This window comes from Balaenoptera physalus (genome assembly GCF_965194825.1).
Source record: "Balaenoptera physalus genome assembly, chromosome: 9".
In the NCBI taxonomy this organism is placed as follows: Eukaryota; Metazoa; Chordata; class Mammalia; order Artiodactyla; family Balaenopteridae; genus Balaenoptera; species Balaenoptera physalus.
The window spans coordinates 53,632,877-53,653,982 of NC_138888.1; the positions used below are offsets into that span (position 1 = coordinate 53,632,877).

The 21,106-nt window shown below is 41.6% G+C and overlaps 1 pseudogene across 1 annotated transcript; it reads right to left on the minus strand.

The window, feature by feature from the left end:
• Nucleotides 1-9,662: 9,662 nt before the first annotated feature.
• LOC309667130 (large ribosomal subunit protein eL6 pseudogene) lies at nt 9,663-18,079 on the minus strand (annotated as a pseudogene). The gene has a single exon. The product of its transcript is annotated as a large ribosomal subunit protein eL6 pseudogene (transcript).
• Nucleotides 18,080-21,106: the final 3,027 nt, after the last annotated feature.

A 21,106-nucleotide genomic window follows, 5' to 3' on the forward strand; every position in this document is an offset into this window, starting at 1 on the left:
TCTTTATGAAACCAAACAGGTTTAGAAGTAAGGAAGTGAGTAATTCCCTCCATGTGCTGCCTTTCTATATCTCTTATCTATGACTGTATCTTATATTAGAATTATAAATTACTGTGGTTTTTAATTGTGGTTACTGTGAGATATGGATTCATAATAGATTTTCTAGGCTGTCAGAGATTTCTGGATGTACATAAATTGGATATAGAGATGTCAACATTTTTTGGATGAATGGCTATTCCTTTTGTGTCATATAACAGAGACAATAAAGTTACTGCTTCATTTATTTACTTATTTAATTGAAGTATAGTTGATTTACAATGTTGTGTTAATTTCTGCTGTACAGCACAGTGATTCAGTTATACATATATATATATATATATACATTCTTTTTAATATTTTTTTCCATTATGGAAATTGAATATAGAATATTGAATATAGTTCCCTGGGCTATACAGTAGGACCTTGTTGTTTATCAGAGTCACTGCTTCTTTGTTATTTTCCGGCTTATTCATTAACTAATTTATCTATTTAACCAAGTTTTAAAATTGAGTGCCTACTGTATTCCTGGTAGGGTGCCAAGTGCTGTGGATACAATGGTGAACAAGATAGACAAGGTTTTGACTATTTTCTCATAACTCACAGAGCCACCAGGCCATAAACAAAGTGAAAATGAGGTATTCTCAATTTTTCTCATCTACAGTCATTGGTTCTCTGGTTCCTATCCACTCTCTTTATCTGTTTTCCTTCCCACAAAATGCCCTTCTCAAGTGGCCTTAATATCAGTAGTGGTTGCATGTCTTTCATGGTGAAGGTCATAGAAAGTAGTCTGGTTCATGAACATGAGGCTTCATCCAATTCTTTCACGTCAACACTTTTAATATTCTGACAGTTCGTTTGTTGCCTTTTGGCTTAGTGCCTCATGGTCTTAGTCTGTGTCAAGAATTAAAATATTTTTTCCTCTTAATTAATAGAAGTAAATTAAATTGGATTTATTTTATAGTGAAGTTAGAATATAAATGACAGGGTCTGGCACACAGTGGTGTTTAATAAATATTTGGAAAAAGTGGAAGGGAGGAAGAGGTAGTTTACAAGGAATCAATTTCACAATTGATTAAGATATAAGTACTTGCTCCTCTTTTTTAAAAAAATTTACCAGAAGAAATGAAACAAGGAAGAAATGAAGAATGAAAAAGTAAGCAAGAAACAAAGAAATCATCCAGATTTGATGTGAAATACTTCGTATCTGTAACCTCTAAATGCTTCTTTTACAATATTCCCAACCTATATGTTAGACAGATTTTTCTCTTCCTCCCTCCCTTCATCCCTCCTTCCTTTTTCCCTCCTCCTCCTTCTCCTCCTCACAATCCCCTCCTCCTCCCTCACTCTCTCACTGAGTGTTCTGTGGGACACTTGACTTTCAAAGGTCACAGCAATACCAGATGACAGTTAAGAAACCAGACTCTGGCATCGGACAGACTTGGGTCCCAGTGTAGGCTCCACCACTTACTGACAGGTGACCTTGGGTGAACATTTCTAAGCCTCTGTTTCTTCATCTATAAAATGGGAAGAATAACCATCCCTGTCTTAAAAGATTTTCTGAGGATCAGGGCTGATAATCCATGTAAAGTGCTTAATATTCTGCCTTATACTGACAATGTCTATAATGTCTTGACTTCTCCATCCTTTGTTTCTCTCCCAGAAGACCATGCTATAAAACACCATGTACTGTGGGTGATTTTCTACCAAAATTAAATATATATGTAAATTGTATTCTTTTTCATCCCTGAATAATTTAAACAGAGCTGACTATGTTTTCTCCAGGCTTTGTAAGAGCATTCTTTCTGAGATGAGATCAAATTTGGAAAATGTTGATTCAGAAGCAGAAATTTTCAGTAAGTCATAAGCAAGTGACTCTATGGGATTACAGTGTGAATCTATGTTCTTCAGTTTGCTCAGTGTCTACTCTCATATCCCTCAATAAATATAATAAATGAATACCGTTGGATGAGTTCCAAGCTAAATTCTCTGGAATTAAATTTGTACCGTTTTCTGAAGGCATTTTAGTCCCAATGAATAGATTCTTTTAGTAGCCATGATAGTCCAAATCAGTGTTTTGGCATTGTTTTCAGCAACCCCGATTCACATTCTTACTATTCTTACTGCATCTTGGAGAATAGGAAAAGACTTTTTCTTCTATATTGACAGTTCGCAGGAAATGCTTCTGCAAACTTTAGAATTCTTGCCAGGAATTGTTCAGCGGTCATTTCCAATCTTGCTTTGCTTAGAATACAGACCAATGGGAAAAGATCCAACACCACAATTGTTACTCTCTCAACAGAAATGCTTCAAGTTGATCAGAAGACCAAGCTGAAATTCTGTCTCCTTAGTCATGTCCCTGTGATGATGGGGAAAGAGAAGGGACAGTTAACAGGGGAAGAAAAGGATGTTGCCCAGCGCTGAGCTCAGCTGAGTTGGAATTCTAACATTCTTAGCCTCGTTTTATGAGTGAAAGTTACTTTTAAATTAAAGAGCAAGAGGCCTCTCTCTTGTACCCAGTGGGATCTGCAGAGAGTCAAGCAGTACATCTATATCAGGAAATTCTGTTCTAGCTTTTACTGTGCTGATGGAGAAAACATGTTTCCAGATGGATTTCTGTTTATACAGCCTTTAAAATTTTTACTTGCACCCAGTTTGTCCCATTGGCAGTACTTCCAGTTCTATTTTTTAAGACTTTAAGGCCACAATAGTGTTTATAGAACAGGAAGAGAAGGGGCCTTGTTCGTGAGAGAAAAGAAGCTACAAAACTCCTCCTTACGAGGGATATCTTTTAAAAACATAATAAATGGTGCTGATGGCTTGTCAATAGGATTTTCAGCATTTTATTATGAATTGTTGAAGGAATTATATAGTGAATGTGCCTATACCCACCATCTATATTCTACATTAGTATTTTGCTACATTTACTTTATCGTGTATCTATCTACCTCTCTCCATTCCTCTATCCATTTATCATTACATCTTATTATTTTGTGGGGGTGGGAGGATGCATTTCAAAGTGAGTTTTGGATATCAGAAACGATGAACTTATTTTGAATCATGTGTGCTACCAGCTGGCTACTTGGCCAATGGTATATTGTATCGGGTAGAACTAGGTTTAGCTAAAGTTAATAAAAAACCAACAGGGTAGCTTAATGTGTTTAAAAAGAGTTTGTTTTCTCTGGTAAAGGAAGGTTGAATGTAGGAGTTCACTGTTGGTATGGTGGTTCTAACATCATCAGTTGCTGAAGCTCTTTCTGTCTTTCTGGTCCACCCTCCTAGCATGTGGCATTCATCTGCAAGACCTCGCATGGCCTGAGATGCTGCTGAAGCTTCAGCCATCTCTCTTTTAACAGTAGGAAGGAGGAAAGGGATAAACGCTTCTTTTAATGACCTGTCCCAGAAGAACCAATAATTTTATAATCAATTTGTCTAGCTCTAGGGAAAAAAAAATGAAGGAATTTTATGGGGATCATATTGTATTTATAGATAAACTTAGGAAAAAACTGAAATATTTATAATGTTTATATTTTGTTAGCCAGAACATAGCCACATTTGAGAGCTGAGAAATATAATATTATGTGTTCTTTTGATTATGTAGGTGGTTTATTTACTTTGGCCATTTCATTTTGCTGGGAAAAATCAGATGAGCTGAGGTTTCCTTCCCCAGCACATCTGTGTGGGTCCTGGGTTACTATTAGAGACATTTGTGAGGGCAGAGAAGGTGAGTTTGAAAGAAGTGTTCATGTGACTGGAGTTCAACAAAATCATTTATTCAGTAAATTAATTGATCCTTTTATTGAAAAAATATCAAAGTGGTACTTTTTTATAGGGTGATCACATCACTGTGATCAAAATGCCATGTCATCAAAACAAGGTTGTTCAAGGCCAAAGGACCAGATGGCCAGCCCACGCTATCCTTAGGGATGCAATGCCTGAGAGCTGCAAGGGTTGAGAATTTGTCCTAATGATGACAAAAGTCCCGAGGGGTATGTTTAATAGCACTTAAAGGTTTTATCTTTGAAGAAGAATTATTCCAGAAGAATATTTTCTGGACTTAAAACTGATTCACACCTGGAGAGGTCTTGGGCAGAGACAGCAGAGGATTGAAGGTTGATGGTATGGGGTGCCCAGCAGCATTAGGGATCTTTGAGGAGATCTGTGAGGTGGTCCATGTGCCAGCTATGACAAAGAAGGAAGGTTATTTTTACACTGATGTCCAAGACATTAAAATTGATACCACAGGTGGAAAAATCAATCCATACCCGCATCCTTTTCCATTTTGGATTAAAGAGTATCTGAAATGGGAATTTCTCCCTATCCTCAACCCTTCATATTCCAAGAATTTGTTTTTTAAATAAGTATTGAAGTGTTTTAACCTATAGATTATTTTGAAAATCTTAGCTGCATTTACTTTATTTTCTGTCCCTTAATAAAAGTATTCTCCTTGAATTTTGCCTGCAATCTAAATGATCTTTGAGAGTTTTAAAGCCTGAAACAGAAAACAGAATAAAGCAGCAACCACCAGTTCAGAGAAGCAAAAGTCCCTTAGTGGGAGGATGGGGGTGGTGTGAGGGAGGGGCAGGCTAGGCTAGGAAATTAAATATGAGTGAAGACATTTTCACCCTTGGTTTTTAGAAAATGATGACTTAGCATTGTAGCTGTAGAAGGGTAGTCTTCAGTTGCCCATTCTCTTTGCTGAAACTAAGACTGTTGTTTTTGTGTCTTCTTTCCGCTTATATTTCTTCTCATCATCTATCTTGAGTCTGTTTCGCAACTTGTTTGATACTGCTGTTTCAGGTCACTAGAGTATTGTTTAATGAATTCTTAGAGTTCTGGCCTGTGGTTATATTTAGCTTTTTTAAAAAAAGGAGGCAGCGGTGGTGGGGAGAACGTCACCCTGCAGTGCAGATCTGGCTGGAAGAAAGGAGGAGATGGCATGGGAAGGCTCACACTGTACGTTGTACGTTGGAAATGCAAGATTAGGCATCTAAGGAAATAGATGAGCATTATTAAATATATCTTTGCTAGAGGAATGTGATGAAATTATTACACTATTGTAAATCATATAAAATAGAAAATAGTACCGTTTGTTTGTCTTGAAAGATCTACAAGTCCTATATTGACCACAAATGTATTATTACTTCTAAGTCACGTGAAAATGAAACATTCCTGTCTTAGCCTGGACTCCTCAGAAAGGAGAGGCTGAACCATAGGTTCAAGTGCAAATATTCACGTGGGGAGTGTGATCCAGGAATCACCAGGAATGGACAGGGTTGCAAAGCAAAGAAGGTGGGAGACCCAAAACAAGCCTGCTGTATAGAGTCAACCGCAACTGTGGGCGACTGGTCACTTGATCCCCCACGTCTTCCTGATGAGCTGAATGAAATGGGTTTCAGAGCCTTCCATTTGGTGGTGGTGGTGGGAAGCGGATGGAAATATTCACTCATCAGTTCCTATCCCCACTGGTCAAAGCTTCACCCCATGCATATTAATTGCCCCTCTCCCCAGTCTCAACAGAGAAGCCCCGGGGTGGGAGGCAAGAGGCTTGCTTGAGTAGAGGCCCTTTGGGTTACACCCGGGTGAGGCTTGTTGGAGTCTGTGCAAAACCAGTCACTGTAGTGATTGTTGGAATAAATGAAAGGTGAGGCAGGGCGTAGCTGATACAGGACACAAAGGGTGTCAGACGTCCCCCAGCCTCACCATCTTATGGGTACCATGAAACTACATTAACATGGTTACCAGAATCTTGCTGCATCCAGCCTCCAGCTGGCTCACTTGGGAACTCCAGGACCTCACATAGACTTCCACAGGTGTTGAGGAAGTCCCCCAAAGGTGCCTAATAAAAGCTCTTGTGGTGCTCCTGACTGCAAAACTCCTGGCCTCTGCTGTGCTACCAGTGCCTCATTAGAGAACTTGGAACATTATAGAACTTAGTGAGCCTGCTTTTTAAAATTTTTTACTTATTTTTTTGGCTGCCCAGATCTTAGTTCCCCGACCAGGGATCGAATCTCTCGGACCCATGGAACATTATAGAACTTGGAACATTATAGAACTTACTGAGCTTTTATAAAGTTTTTAATTTTAGTTATTATTTTTGGTTGCCTGGTGTGTGGGATAGAACCCATGCCCCCTTGCAGTGGAAGCACAGAGTCTTAACCACTGGACCACCAGGGAAGTCCCCTAGTGAGCCTGCCTTATCCATGTACAAGCCTAGTGAACCCAGGCACTGTGTATCCCTAGGTGCACGTGTGCCTCTAGGAGAGCTGCGGGGAAATCGCTCATACGCCATGCCGCACCCAGCACCTGACTCTGCTCAGCTGTTTAGGCTCCAAAGGCCATATCCAGTTGGTCAGATGACTTTCCATTAGTAATGGTTAATTTTATTTTGGTGTGTGTGTGCATGTGGGGAAGGGGGAGACTTGAAATCTGGCTTCGGTTCCCCTCTCATTCTTCATTTCCATTCCCCGTGTACCCCACCAAGCCTCCCAGATAGGTCTCTGATATCTGATGCCCAGTCGTAGATAGGCTTGAGATTTCCCCCAGGATTCTCCTTGGTCCCCACATAAGTTAGGGCTGCAAAGAGGTACTTGGGTGGGGTTTGGGTATTACCTAATTCCACACACCTGTGGTACACAAATCTTGGCTTTGGCCAAGGGGTTCTGATCCCCATTACAAGTTATATATCTTATCTCTACAATTCTAGGGACACTATTGATCAATATACAAATCAAGCTGAAGAAAATCTTTATGAATATATACTTGATTTAGAACTGAATAATCTTTTCTTCTAAATGGCAGATGATCCAAATTCTAAGAAAAAGAAAAGAACATGTATTTTGACTTAAGCACTAATAGGCTTCAGGTAAGTGAACCACTTTAAGTGTGTATCAGCCAGGTCTTGGCAATCTCTTTGTGACCTTAGTGATAGGGGAAAATAACAAGATTTCAACATTCTTACTTTGCTGCTGGAGAATTTGAGGCACAGGCAGCTTCAGACATAGCTCCATGCTTCTCGAGCTTGACCTTGCATCAGAATAACTTGGAGGGCTTGTGAAAACACTGGGTCCCACTCATGTATTCTGATTCAATAGGTCTGGGACAGGGCTCAGGAATTTTTTACTTCTAACAGTTTCCCTGGCACAGCTGGTACTGTTGGTGCAAGGACCACACTTTGAGAACCAATGGTCCGGTAGATAAAAGTAACTTCAGGTTGAAGTCTGATGACTATTTTGCCTCCTTTCCTCCAGGCCAGAGCTTGTTTCATGGCCGTTTCCCTTATTAGCATTGGTGTTTAATATAGCTGATCACTTTCAACTAGATTTTAATTGTGTGCTTTTTGTAGTAAGTAGATAAAAGATTAGAAAGCAGGTAGAGCCTCCACATCCAAACCAGAAGAGGGTATTTTGGGGAAGCAGTGCTAGTGCTCTATATCAGGGGTTGGCAAATGATGGTCCATGGGCCAAATCTGGCCCACTGTCTGTTTTTGTAAATAAAGTTTTATTGGAATGCAGCCACACGGTGATTTCTGTATTGTCAATGGCTGCTTTTGGGCTGTAACGGCAGAGTAGTAGTTGCAGCAGAGACCTCATGACCCACAGAAGCAAAAATATTTATTATCTGGCCCTTTACAGAAAACATTTGCCTACCCCAAGTCTACGTGTTCCTCTGAACAACTGTTGGCTCATTTAGGGAAGCTTTTCTCTTGAAACCCAGCAGTAAGCAACATCAGTTTACTTTAGCAGATATGAAACTTGAATCCTAACACTTTCTTCCGCCCTTTCTCAACCCTTCTCCCCTAACATGGAAAGTGGCCCAATAAGTGAAATGAAACTTGGCCCAATCAGCGATATTTAGAAAGTGGAAGGTGAAAGTGTTGACATCTGCTTGTATTTTGTGGTCCAAGCTTCTCTGGCAGCACGTGATAGCGCGAGGGAGTTCTGGTCAGCAGGACATCTTACATTTTGTGAAAGATTGTCTCGTGTTATCTGACCTTAGACGGATTTATGCCTACTAAGAAATGCGGTTTGATGAAAGATCTGCCTTTTTTCCTAACAGTGGCTTCCTAGGTGAACTCTTCCTTCCTTCAGTTTTGGTAATTTCAGTAAGTTTGAGTGTCTATTGTAATTCAGTATCTGTATGTATACATTAATGAACACGTAGGTATATTTTCAGGCATATGTGTATTTTAATGCCCAGGCATGTCCATCTTACTTCTTTGCCTCTTACCTCATTTCTGATCTTATCTCCTCCTCTGCAGTTGGTTCATATCCCCAGAGAAGTGGCCACCAAGACAGGATTAGCAGTGTAGGAGATATTTTAGGGGAAATGCTTGGGAAGGATTAAGGTGAGGAGGCAGGGGTGGTGGGGAGAACGTCACCCTGCAGTGCAGATCTGGCTGGAAGAGAGGAGGAGACGGCATGGGAAGGCTCACGCTGCAGTGAGTTGTTTTCAAAGAGTTGCGCCCAAGTAGTGGGAGTCCTTGAGGCAAAGTCGAAGGAGTCCCGTTGTCTCACAGGAAAGGGTCAGTGCTACTTCCCCCAGTGATTGGTTGGGGGCAGCCGGGAAATAGTGTCCCCAGCATGAACACGGTGGTGGACCCACAGAGGCAGCGGCAGGGGCCGCTGAATGTGCTGGAATATGCAGGAGATCCGAATGGCACATGTTCATAGCCTCTGCACCCTTATATCGCTTACATCTTGCCACCAAAATTGTCGTTTAAAAGCAAAAAAGCAAAAACCAGCCACAGACCCGTGATGGTTCTCCTTTCCTCGCAGAAAAGTCTGCTCTGCCGTCTGACCCCACCCGCCTTTCCCGCCTTTCCTCCACGACACACATAACACAGCCTGCATGTGCCTTCCTTTTCTGTCGCGGGCACTTTGCCCATATGGTTCCTTTTTTCTCACCTGCCCTCCCGCTCTCAGCCACCCATGGAAATCCTACTTCCTTTAGAAATATTTTGCCCTGGAACCTTGAAAGTCTCGTTTACTTAGGAAACATTATTTGAATTTATATGCTAAATGCTGTGAAGAGTCCAAAGATGAATCAGATATGGATTCTGCTCTGAAGGATTAACTTTAATAGGAAAAGCGATACTCCATAAACAGTATATTAAAAGAAACAGGTAAGAAAAGGCATAAGCTGAGTGCAGAGAAAATATGGTGGGAATTTAAAAGAGGGAACGATTACCTTCCCAACAGAGAAATCCACTCTGAGAGGTGGGCCTTGAAGAATCAGTGCGACTTGGGTGTGAGGAGATGGGAAGGAAGGGAATTCCAGGTTAAAAGAGTAACAAGGCCATAAGTGTGGATTTCTTTAGAACAGCCTTGGTGACTAGGGTTTTCAAACTACACATAAGACCCATTAGCAGAGTATGAAATAAATTTGGGGGTCCTCTTACCAGAAAAAAAGGAGGAAAATAAATAAAACAAATAGAATAGAATGGAGAACGTTTGGAGTCCACGGCATGTAGTAAGGTTATTATTTTGTGAAATGTGTATATATATATATATATATATACACACACACACACACACACACACACACACACACATATACATATATATGTGTGTGTGTATAGATTTCCATATATATATATATATGTTAAAATATTTATTTATTTATTTATTTTGGGCTGTGTTGGGTCTTCGTTGCTGCGCGCGGGCTTTCTCTAGTTGTGGCGAGCGGGGGCTACTCTTCGTTGCGGTGCGCGGGCTTCTCATTGCGGTGGCTTCTCTTGTTGTGGAGCACGGGCTCTAGGCACGCGGGCTTCAGTAGTTGTGGCGCGTGTGCTCAGCAGTTGTGGCTTGCAGGCTCTAGAGCGCAGGCTCAGCAATTGTGGCGCCCGGGCTTAGTTGCTACGTGGCATGTGGGATCTACCCGGACCAGGGCTCGAACCCGTGTCCCCTGCATTGGCAGGCAGATTCTTAACTACCGCGCCACCAGGGAAGTCCCTATTTCTGTATAGTTAATAAATGTATTTGTTATTGTGGGCAAGCTTTTGTCTTATTTGAGTTTATTCAACAGTATATATTTATGGGGCATCTCTTATGTGCCAGCCACTGGGCAAAGTCCTGGGTATATAGTGATGAAGAAAACTGACATAGGCTCTTTCTTCATGGAGATTATGACCCAGTACAGTGGTTCTCAAACTTTAGCAGCATCAGAAATACCTGGAAGACTTAATAAAATACAGATTGCTTCAGAGTTTCTCATTCATTGCGTCTGGGGTGGGGCCTGGGAATTTGCATTTCTATCCAGTTCTCAGTTGATGCTAAAGATTCTGGTAGGGGACCACATTAGACACTGGTCTAGCGGGCTACTTAAATAAATACAAATAAATATCTGATGGCAGTTTGTGATTAAGTGTTAGGAAAGAGAAGAGAACTATGAGAGAGAGAGAGAAACCGGGAAACCTATTATATATTGGATAGTCAGAGATGATGTCTGAGAAAATAGCTTTCAGGCAGCAGGAACATCACATCAATAAACCAGAGGAACTAAAAACATGAGCAAGAGAAGGATTTGAATAGAGACTGGAAAGTAGGTAGGGACTAGATCATGTGGGGTCTTTAGTCCAGTGACATTCAAACTGGGATGTGCACATTCCTGGATAGCATGAAGACTTCTAAGGGGTACGCGGGCACATGTACTGTTAAGAGAATCATCTTCCTTTGTGCTCTCCTAAAATGGATCTACCCAAGGGCCAGTATTTTGGTAGTGCTTATTTACCTTTCCTACCTCTTTATGAATAAAGGCAAACTTATCTCCTAGTGAATCTTGCTAGGGTATCTTGTCCTAGGGTGTAAAAATCACTTGGGGGATAAAACAAGGAATAACTCAAAATATAACTGAAAAAGATAACATAACTCAATTAAAAAACTCAAAAAAAAAAAAAAAAGACCTCAAAAAACCCTGGTGTTGAAAAAGTAAAAGACTCTCATCGTGGAATAAAAACAAAATCTGTTCTCAAGGCAGTTGGTCTCTAGTTCTCGGCTTTCAACAAAATTGAAGGAGGCCCTAAGTAAGCTGTCAGCGGCAGGGCACTAAAAATTATTTTTGATGAAGGATCACTTTGTTATTTTGATGTACAACTGGAAAGGAGACTAGCATTTAGTGTCATTGCTATAACAAAACTTTCCTTTCCTCTATTTATTTAGGTGGATAAAACAAACACCTCTATAAAAATGAAAAATTAGAAAAAGAATCGACTCTGAAAACTGTCATAATTTAGCATTAAGTACTATCAAATCATAGATACATGAGTTAATTGGGATACAAAACAGGGTCATTGAATTCATTGAGAGATTCATTTCTGATACATTGTATATATTTAATAATTATCTACACAATTTATAATTATGTTATGTTGACCAGCTTTATACTTGTGATAAACGTAATACCTACACCAACCAGAATTATACTTTTTTGGGAAACGTATCAGTTATTTAATTAGGTTCTTTGTAGGAAATTTAGAACACCAATTTGTGAGAGAAAACACAGAACAGAGGTAGCCCTAGAGCTGAGGAACAGCTTTGATTTCTTCGCAGAGTTTGTGAGTCCAGGGCTCTCAGGTCAACCTTGCTCTGCTCTGTGAGCTTGGATTTCCCTTTCTGTGCGTCGAAGGTCTTACCTTCCTGGTGTCTGGGCTTTACAAAGCTTCTTCTTCCTGAAATAAGCCTCAGGGAGATGTTTTGGGATTTCCACACCACTCACCAATTTTGGTGGAGATGACAAATTTCTGGTGTGTTCTAGCAGAGGAACTCGATTGAGGATGAGAGGTCCAGTCACAAGCAGCATGTAACTGCTCAGCTGCTTCAGGAAAACCACCGCCGTGCCTCTGTGGTACCCAGTGAGGTTGCTCAGAACGGTGCTGGGAGTGATGCTAGCTCGCAGCTTCCTTACATCTGACGGAAAGGTTTTCTTTTGTGGCTCAACAGCTTTCAAGGCACCTCTTCAGTAGAACAGTATCTAGGCATTCTGTGAAGCTGATCCACTCGGGTGCGACCATTTCTGTCACCCCCCCAAGTGGTTTTGTGTCAGCAGCAAAAATGTCTCTTTCTTTTCAACCTTAAATGTAGCTGCCAATGACTTCCTCTTCGCCATGGCCTTGCTGGAACACATAGCAGATGGGGAAAAGCTGCCAATTCCGCTGACTAGGATGGGGTTTTGGTTGTGGTGGGGTTTCCCCTTCTGAGGTGCTTTGGCCTTGAGGTTACGCTTCTTAACCTTGCCCTGGCATCAGCCTTCTTGGCTTCAGGTTTCTTCTCCTTATGTCCAGCTTCTCTGTTTTTTCATCCACCATCTTGCAAGATGGGAAAGAGCCAGAATAGTATTTTTTGACACTTAGAACATTTATGGCCACAGAAAAACTTTAAAAAATTTATCTCAATCTCTCTTTATATCTCTATCTTTACTTATATATCTATATCTAACTTTCTATATGTAACAGGAATCTATCTGTCTATATAAAACAGAGAACATAAAATGATCAACAGAAAGACTTTGAAGCAGGAAAAGTATAAGGATAACTCTCTGCTGTAAGTATAATGGAAATAGGAGTTTAATATGAGTGAATTAATATGAGTTTAATATGAATTAATTAAATATTAACTTATATTTAATGAGTTAAATATGAGTGAATTGTCCTCAGTTACAGAAGGAAGATTCCATGACTGTCTGGAGGAGTGGACTAGGTGGGGATGTGGGAAGGAGATTTCTGGAAGAAAGGGGATTAGCTTCTAGAAGAGCAGAGATAGGAAAAGCCAGGGCTGTGGGCCTGCAGTCCGGGGCGTGAGGGCTCCCATTCTTGTCTCGACTCTCACTCCGCTTCTTGAATTTTGAGTAGGTAACTGCTCCCTTCTGCTGATTGCCCTTCGTCTCTCTGGCTTCTTCTCTCCTCCCTTCCTCCAATATCCCCTGCATTCGCCTCCTGCCCCCTTTACCACACAACAGGTCAGGTGAGTGTGGGATGGCAATCAGCATCAGGGAGCGTGAGACAGAGAAGAAACGTGGTTATGTGACCTTGAATGTGGTTAAGTTTGTGAGGTTCTTATTTAGGTGGGGGAGCGGGAAGGATGATTGCACAGGTGAAGCCATATCATCTCTGTTTTTTTTTTTTTTTTTTCCTACTTTAAGCCCCAGGGTGGGTTCCTGGCTGGAGAGGTTTGGGAGGACAGCTGCTCTGCCCCTTGGAACTGGCCAAGTGGTGTAGCCGTGCTGGCTCCTGCCTCCTTCTAGAAGAGTTGGAAGACTTTCTCTTTAGCAAAGGGAGCTGAAGTAGCAGAAAGCCATCTGGACTGACTGAGAGTCAGGGAGCTGGATTCGGGCCATGCTCTGCCACTTTTTTCTGTGATCTCGGGAAAAGCATCTCGACTCTTAATGCCCAGTTTGTAGAGGAAAAAATTGAATAAAGTGATCTGTGCATTTTCTCCCTACTCCAAAATTAATGTTTATGAGTTACGAGAATTGGAAAGAGCTTACAAAAGCCCAGGAACTGTTATTTTTCTTCATCATCCTTGATGAGAAAAATTACAGTGAACTTTCCGGTTCATTGTTTTAAAAAAAAAAAAAAAGAGGAAAAAGGGCGTCTTTTCTCTTCTCTTTGAGAAACATCAAGACTTACTCTGCTCTCTAATAGTTGCCTGGGTAGAATTTTCCATCTTAGCACAAAGCAGCTCAACCTGGTTTTGTATAATCTCTTCTCTGTATACCCCTAATTTAACAAGAGGAACTGGAAGAGTCAGACAGTGTGTGGGAAGACTGGAGAAAATAAGGAAGGTATAGAAACCACTAGAGATGGAGCTAAGTTAAACATTCTGGCAAATTATCACGGTGTATTGCTCTTGCTGAATGCTTAGGCAGTTGGGAAGGTAGTTAAGAGAATGGCTCTAAATGCTTCATCTAATTGCAAGCAGCTGTCGATTAGTGGAGCTTGACCAACTGTTTTTAATTCCACTCAGTGGTGATGAGAATGAGACTTTTAAGTGAAACTGGCAGGGGCTGTGTGTGTGCATGAAGTTGCTTGCACTTTTTTTTAGAGGTCGTAGAGTGCAGTAAATACTAAGAGATGCTCTTTGAAAGCATGGCAGCCTTTCATGATAATGATTTTCCTAAATTTTGCCAGCATTTGTTGAGCTTTTGGCTGGAGGCAAACTTCTCTGTTATCCAAATTCTGGAATGATTTTTCACGGGGAATGATTCATCCCCCAATGGTGAGTGACTGAATGGGTTGTGCCAATACAGAAGCAATTGTTGTTCGATGTTGGCAGTAAATCTCAAATGAGAGATAATAATGCCAGTTAAGAGCCTTCTCCTTAGGAATGTTTCATTTCACTCTTGCGATTAGAAAATAGGAAAAATAAGAAAGTGGAAAATTTTAGCTAGTTCCCTTCTGTTGTAAAACCTGCTACAAATCATCTACATTTGAGAGTTTTCTGGAAGACAAAGTTTTGAGGAGCCCAGTCTAATCAGTCTGATAACCTCTTTTGATGGAATTACTTTTCTCTATTTTCTTTTTCCTAATAATGTCAGTAATCTTTTCTAATATTTACTTGCCTGCATTTCTTGCCATACGTTTAAGAAACAGTTATTTCGATGTTTCTGCACTGTAAACTGGAGAGATCATTAACTTGACTGAAAACAAGGCTTCTATGAGACCAGGAAGGCCTACAAGTTCTAAAAGTAGCTAACTTGTCTGAAAATATGCAAAAGAAGACAATTGGCAGAAACTCGCAGGGAGAAAGGGGCTACACTCCTTCAGTGCCAAGTACCATCCCTTTTACATCCTGAATTTTAGTGCCCTGAAAGAGAAAGTAAGTTTTCTAAGTATGAACGTGTGCAAAGATTTATCAACAAGGATATTCTTCACAGCACTGTTTACAATAGCGTGGAATTAGAAGTACCCTAAATGTCTACAATTGGCATTAGCTCAGTAATTTATGGTGTTCATACGCAGGCATAAATATGTGTGAAAGAATATATCAGTGACTTGGGGAAATGGTTATAATGTAGGATCAAAAGGAGTCATTTTAATAATGATTAAATATATTTAAATATATATTTAAAGTTACGTGGTGTATGTATGTGTATGAAAAACCAAAGTCAAAAAGGAACAAAACGGAAAGAGTAGCAATGTGATAACAGGTGATTTTTATTTTCTGATTTGTGGTTTTTCTGTGTTTCCTAAATTTTCTCCCAAGAACATGTACTACTTTTATAATTAGAAAAAAATTACTTGAAAATAAATTTCCGAAAATGTCAATTCTGATATCATAAAGGGTTTTATTCCTTGTCAGGATGAAGCTAAAGTGGAGACTCACGTCTGGCAAGGGAGGAAAAAAAAATCAAGAAGGACAGCACTCAATAAACACCTCATTTTGTTTCTGATCTCGTGCCTGTTTGAAGCGCTCACACTTGTTTTGACTCAGCTAGATAAGTCCGCTCCTCTAAAACAGTCACAATTTCCACCAGCTGTTTTGGATGTTTGAGGTTATGTTTTTATTTGAGTGAATTTCACTGCCTATCCCTGAGCTAGCTTATGAACAATTGTAAAGGAAGTCTTTGAGGCCGACTCAGAGGAAAGCTGCTAATCTCATGACATTCACAAGGATTTGAAAAGGCAGCTCCATCTGTGCCGTTTCTGTTTTTCCTCCATGGCAGGTCTCTTGATGTCAGAAAGATGGGTCACTTCTCGGGTCCAGTTGTTGGATGGAGTGTCCGTGACCACAGCTGTGCCCAGGGATTCCGATAGACTCCTTAGGAGGCAAGAGGCACATTTAATATGAGATATGAGTGACAAACCCTGTGCCGGGTACGCTTCCAGCTCTTTCCTGGGTTCTGTAGTAATTCTTTTCCATGAGTTCAGGGTTGGTGAGCGCTCTGGCAGGAAGCTGTTTACAGTTGAAAGCAACCAAAGGAGGGCTGCTGTTGTCTGTGCCCGAGACGTCTGAGACTTTCCTTTGAGTTGGAAGCCAGGGGGTTCTCAGTGAATGATGTGGCAGAGTTTCTGGAAACTAATTTGGGGAAGAGGAAGCTGACTTATGTGGGAGTCACCATCTCAATTGTCATTCTCTGGCACCCCCTCCTCCATAATGGTTTTTTCAAAGAAAAGAAAAATGCTGAAGCTGTTAGTAGGAGTTGGGATTCAGTTAGAAATATTCTGGAGTCGAGTGAAGGTTTACCTGACTTTAGGAGCTCACCTTTGTGAGTTATTACCGGTTTTAGTTTAGTATTCCTTCCAGCGTGCCTTTTCCTCCTCTCCTTTTTTTCTTTCATTCATCAAACTAATCTGACCCAAATTTGTTATTTTTTCATTTAAATGCTGTTTGCAGATTGAGTACCTGTAAGCCAGCTGCTTTGCCTGGCAATCAAGAAAACTGTTATAAAGAGTATATATTCAGGGAGCTCACAGAGGAAAGAATGAAGGCAAGTAAGCAGTGATGAGTGCTATGCTAAAGCAGTGATTTGTTAGGAAAAATTTTATCAGTAGAATCCCAGAGGGGCTGGCAAAGCTGTAGGCCTGGAAGTTCTGTCTATCTCGAGAGAAACTGCTAGAGTAGATGGTTACTTAAACATCCTAGACCAGAGCAACGTGTTGGTTTGCAGGTAGAATTCCATCAGTCAAGACTCTTTCAGTTGCAAGGGACAGAAACTCATCTCAAGTTCAAGGATATTGAACTTCAGGCTCTGCTAGATTCAGACAACGTTATCAGGAGTCTATCTCTGTCCTTTCTTTTTTAAAAATTAATTAATATTAATTTATTATTTTTGGCTGCGTTGGGTCTTTGTTGCTGTGCATGGGCTTTTCTCTAGTTGTGGCGAGCGGGGTCTACTCTTCATTGCGGCGTGAGGGCTTCTTATTGTGGTGGCTTCTTTTGTTGCAGAGTACAGGCTCTAGGTGTGCAGGCTTCAGTAGTTGCGGCACACGGGCTCAGTAGTTGTGGCTCATGGGCTCTAGAGCGCAGGCTCAGTAGTTGCGGCGCACGGGCTTAGTTGCTCCACAGCATGTGGAATCTTCCCGGACCAAAGCTCGAACCTGTGTCCCCTGCATTGGCAGGCGGATTCTTAACCACTGTGCCACCAGGGAAGTCCCTCTCTGTCCTTTCTTGCCTGAGTTTTCTTCAGTGTTGGTGTTATTCTCTGCCACACTCTTCCCTCTGGGGCAATGGCCACCAGAATCCCCAGACTTACTGCCTAACAGTTTGGCAACCCCAGAGGAAAAAGAGGGTCTCTGATCCAACAGTTTCAACAGTTTGGTGCTGACTCTCATTAGGCAGCTCTGAGCCAATCTTTGTGGGTTGGGTGTGTGCACACTAACTGGACAGACCTATGTTTGGCGTTCTTCCCTGTGCCCAGTGAATGACTGCTGGGTAGGCACTTCCACCACAAGGCCCCTTGATGTCCTCTTCTTGAAGAATTATTATAATTTGAACTGTCTTAAGTTATCAGAGTGGTTCTAGTAGCCTTCAACCTCAATGCAGAAGGGATTGGAATTTTCATTTTTCTGATTTCTTGTTTCCCACGGGCTCTTGAATCCTTATGCAAGTTTCCCCACTCCCTTCCCAGCAGTGAGATCTTCCTCTCTAGGGCTTTAGGAAGAGTGCCTCTCCTCCCCCAGCACAGGGGGGAGGCTACTTCTCTTATGTTTGTGTGATTGAGAGGTGACTCAGATGTTTAGTGCAGTGGTTCTCAAGGTTGTGGTCCCCAGATAGCAGCATCAGTATCACCTGGAAACTTGTTAGAAATGCAAATTCTCTGGTCCGATCCCAGACCTACTGAATCAGAAACTCTGGGGGTCAGGCTCAGACATCTGTGCTTTGACAAGTTGTCCAGGTGATTCTGATTCAAGTTTTGAAACCACTGATTTAGGGGACAGTCCAATACAATCTTCTCTAGGAAGACTCTGAGTCCATCTAGAATTTTCTGCTTTATGTTCTGCCTTCCCAGGCTCCTGACACCAAAGGAAAGATTCTTTTTTTTCTTGATGTCCCTTGTTGGAAGTGAAGAGACTATTCTGTGCTTGGAGTAGGAGCTTTGCAGTGAGCTGCAGCTGAGAATCCCTCAGTCGACTTCTGTTGGCCACACATCAGGGAATGAATGTTCCTGGATGAATGTTCCAGCTGCCAGGCTCATCTTAGACAAAGGAACTTTGAAAATCTTTCTAATTCTCTGAGGGGACGTTGTTTGACATAGACCTAGCAGTGTTTCACGGCTGATCAGAGGGCCTACAGATCCCATATTTCATGGAATCATTTACATATTCAATATCTAATAATGCTGGGCTGGGTGCTGGACATACAATTGCTCACAAAACAGACATGCTACCTGCCCTCATTGAGCTCAAGGTCTAGTGGAAGATAAAGGCGTATAAGTGGGCATTAACAGTAGAGTGTGATTTGTTGGGGAAAAGTAGTGTTTGGGAGTTCACTGCGGGCCACCTAACACAGACTGGACTGGACAGGGAAGGCTTGTCAGGGGAAGTTTTGTCTAAACTGGGACCTGAAGGAGGAATAGTTATTGTTTGGCAAAGAAAGGGAGAAGAGAATGCCAGGCAGCATATACAAAAGTCTGTAGTCGAAGGAGAACTTGGTGGGTTCAAGGAACTAGAAAAAACTCAGCATGGCTGGACTTGGAGGCAATGATGAGGGGTAAGAAGGTGAGATGGGCCAAGTTATGCAGATCATATTAACAGCTTTGGACCTTATCCTAAAAACAGTAGTAACCCACTGAAGAGTTTCAGACTGAAGAAGTGAGGTGATGGGATTTGTTTCAGAGTGAGTGCTTGAGAATGGAATGGGGATGAAATAGGGCAGAGTCAAGATCACAGACAGGAAGACAACTCAGAAGGCTGTTGTGATAATGAAATGAAAGATAGTGTTTCCTGAGTCTAGGCTAAGGGAAAGGGGGTTGGAGAGTGGTGGGTTAATGTGGGCCACTGGTGTGTGGGTGAAGTGTGGGCCAAGGGAAAGAGCATTCGAATAAGGATTCCCAGGTGGCCAACTTGGGTAACCTGACAGTGGAGGGGCTACTTACCGATAGGAAGCAGTAGAAAAGGCATGAGTCTCCAGGAGTCATGGGTTCAATTTTAGACAAGTTGAGTTTGTAAAATGCCCAAGAGGAGATATGCAGTATGCAGGTGCTGTCCAGGTCTGAGCTCAGACAAAAGGTCTGGGTGAGAGTAAATATTTGACAGTCATCAATACATGAATGACTCTAAGGCCAACAGAGCAGATGAGGTTCCCTAAGGGGAGTGTTTGAGTGGGGAGAGAGGAGGGCTTAGAGCCCAGAGGAGCTCTGGGATTAAGAAACAAGCAGAGGAAGAAAAACCTGTGAAAGTGAGTGGTCAGAGGACCATCCACACATGGAATATGGTAGATGTCATGGAGGCCGAGGAAAGCAGGTTTCAGTGCTTTCTAGAAGGGCTTGGTTGTCATGTCTCAGTTCTGGACCTGACTGAGCTTGGGCCAGGTCATCTCCAGAAGTCATGCAGTGCTACCCTCCATCTGCCAGAAACCTCTGTCGCTATTCCAAACGGGCTTTTTCAGGAAGAGACACTTTTCAGGAAACATTGCTTTCCTGTAATTATTTTCTTAGACAGATAAAATGGCACTTGCTGAGTCATAATTTATTTAAGAAGACCTCGTCCACACTTTCTTTCAACTGGCTGTCTTTTTCTAGGTGAAATCAGTTAGATGCCCTACATATTTTCCTCTCCTTATCTTATCTCATTCCACTTTCAGGTCTATATTTCACTGTGCCTCTGACCCCCAGCATGCTTGCAGACAGATGGTCACAGACAGATGTTCACTCTGTAATTGTAAGTTACCCAAATGTGGCAGCAGCATGTCTTCTGGTACCCAACTGTAAGAGTGCTCTGTGGCCAACTCAAATCTTCAGCCACTGTTAACTTCCCCGACTGAATTACTGTCTTTCTTCTCTTTTTCTTTCTCTCTCTACAGCTGGACACCCTGGGGAGTTATTTTGGCTAGAACTCAACATGCACAGCTGATACCTCCAGCTGCACATTCTTTGGTTCTTTTTGGCTCTACACAAGCTCTTGGTGTTCTTACAGTTTATTCAAGTGGAGAGCCGAAGGGATAGTAGCCCACCCAGATAGTCTTTAAAGGCATTAAAAATGGTTCTTAATTTCTGGGGCCAATCCTGTCAGTTGAAGTGAGTAGGAGGAATAGTTCAAAATATTGGGTTGGCCCAAAAGTTCATTTGGGTTTTTCCATAACATTGTAGGGAAAAACCCGAACGAACTTTTTGGCCAACCCGATATATTGAGAGTCAAAACAAATTCATATTTTGGTACCCTTGGCAATTTATATTTTTGTTTCTAAATTATTAAAAGGTCAATAATGGCTGTGCTGTGGTTGACCTAATTATGCAGCCCACTACATGACAAAGATGCAGTATATTTTCAAAATATTTCATTCTGAGCTATAATATGCCATAAAGACCAAAGATTTAACAGAGTCTAACATGGCGCATTATGGGAATTCATTCATGGCTTTAGGGATCACCTGCAGGCTGATGAGTCCCAGATCCACTTCTCTAGGCCTGTCTCTTTTCCTAAACCTTAATCCAAGGTCTCCTATTATCCATTGGCTCTTTTTACCTAAATGTCTTGCTAGCACCATCTCAAAGCCCATGGGTTCCTACTGAGCTCTTTTTCCTCTTCTCAAAGCATACATTCTCCTCCATTTTTTCTGTTTCCATCAGCTCTACTGACCTCTCACTCCAGGCCTCTGAATCTTCTTTGACTATTCCTTCACCTGTACTCTCGATACCCCATCTTACCCCATGATACCCCATCTTACCCCATGATACCCCATGCCCAAGTCTTCCTGGTGGTGCCACTGAATCACCGCTGCCCCTCTTTTCCTCATGCCATGGTCATACTAGCTCAGATCCATATATTTTTATTGTTGTGGGACTGCAAATGTCTCCTAAGTGCTAAGTGGCCTTTCTTCCTTCTATTTGTTCTCCCTTGACTTCATCACATAAAGAGATGTTGAATTAATCCTCTAAAACACTGTGTTTTATCACAATGCTTCCCTATTCTAAA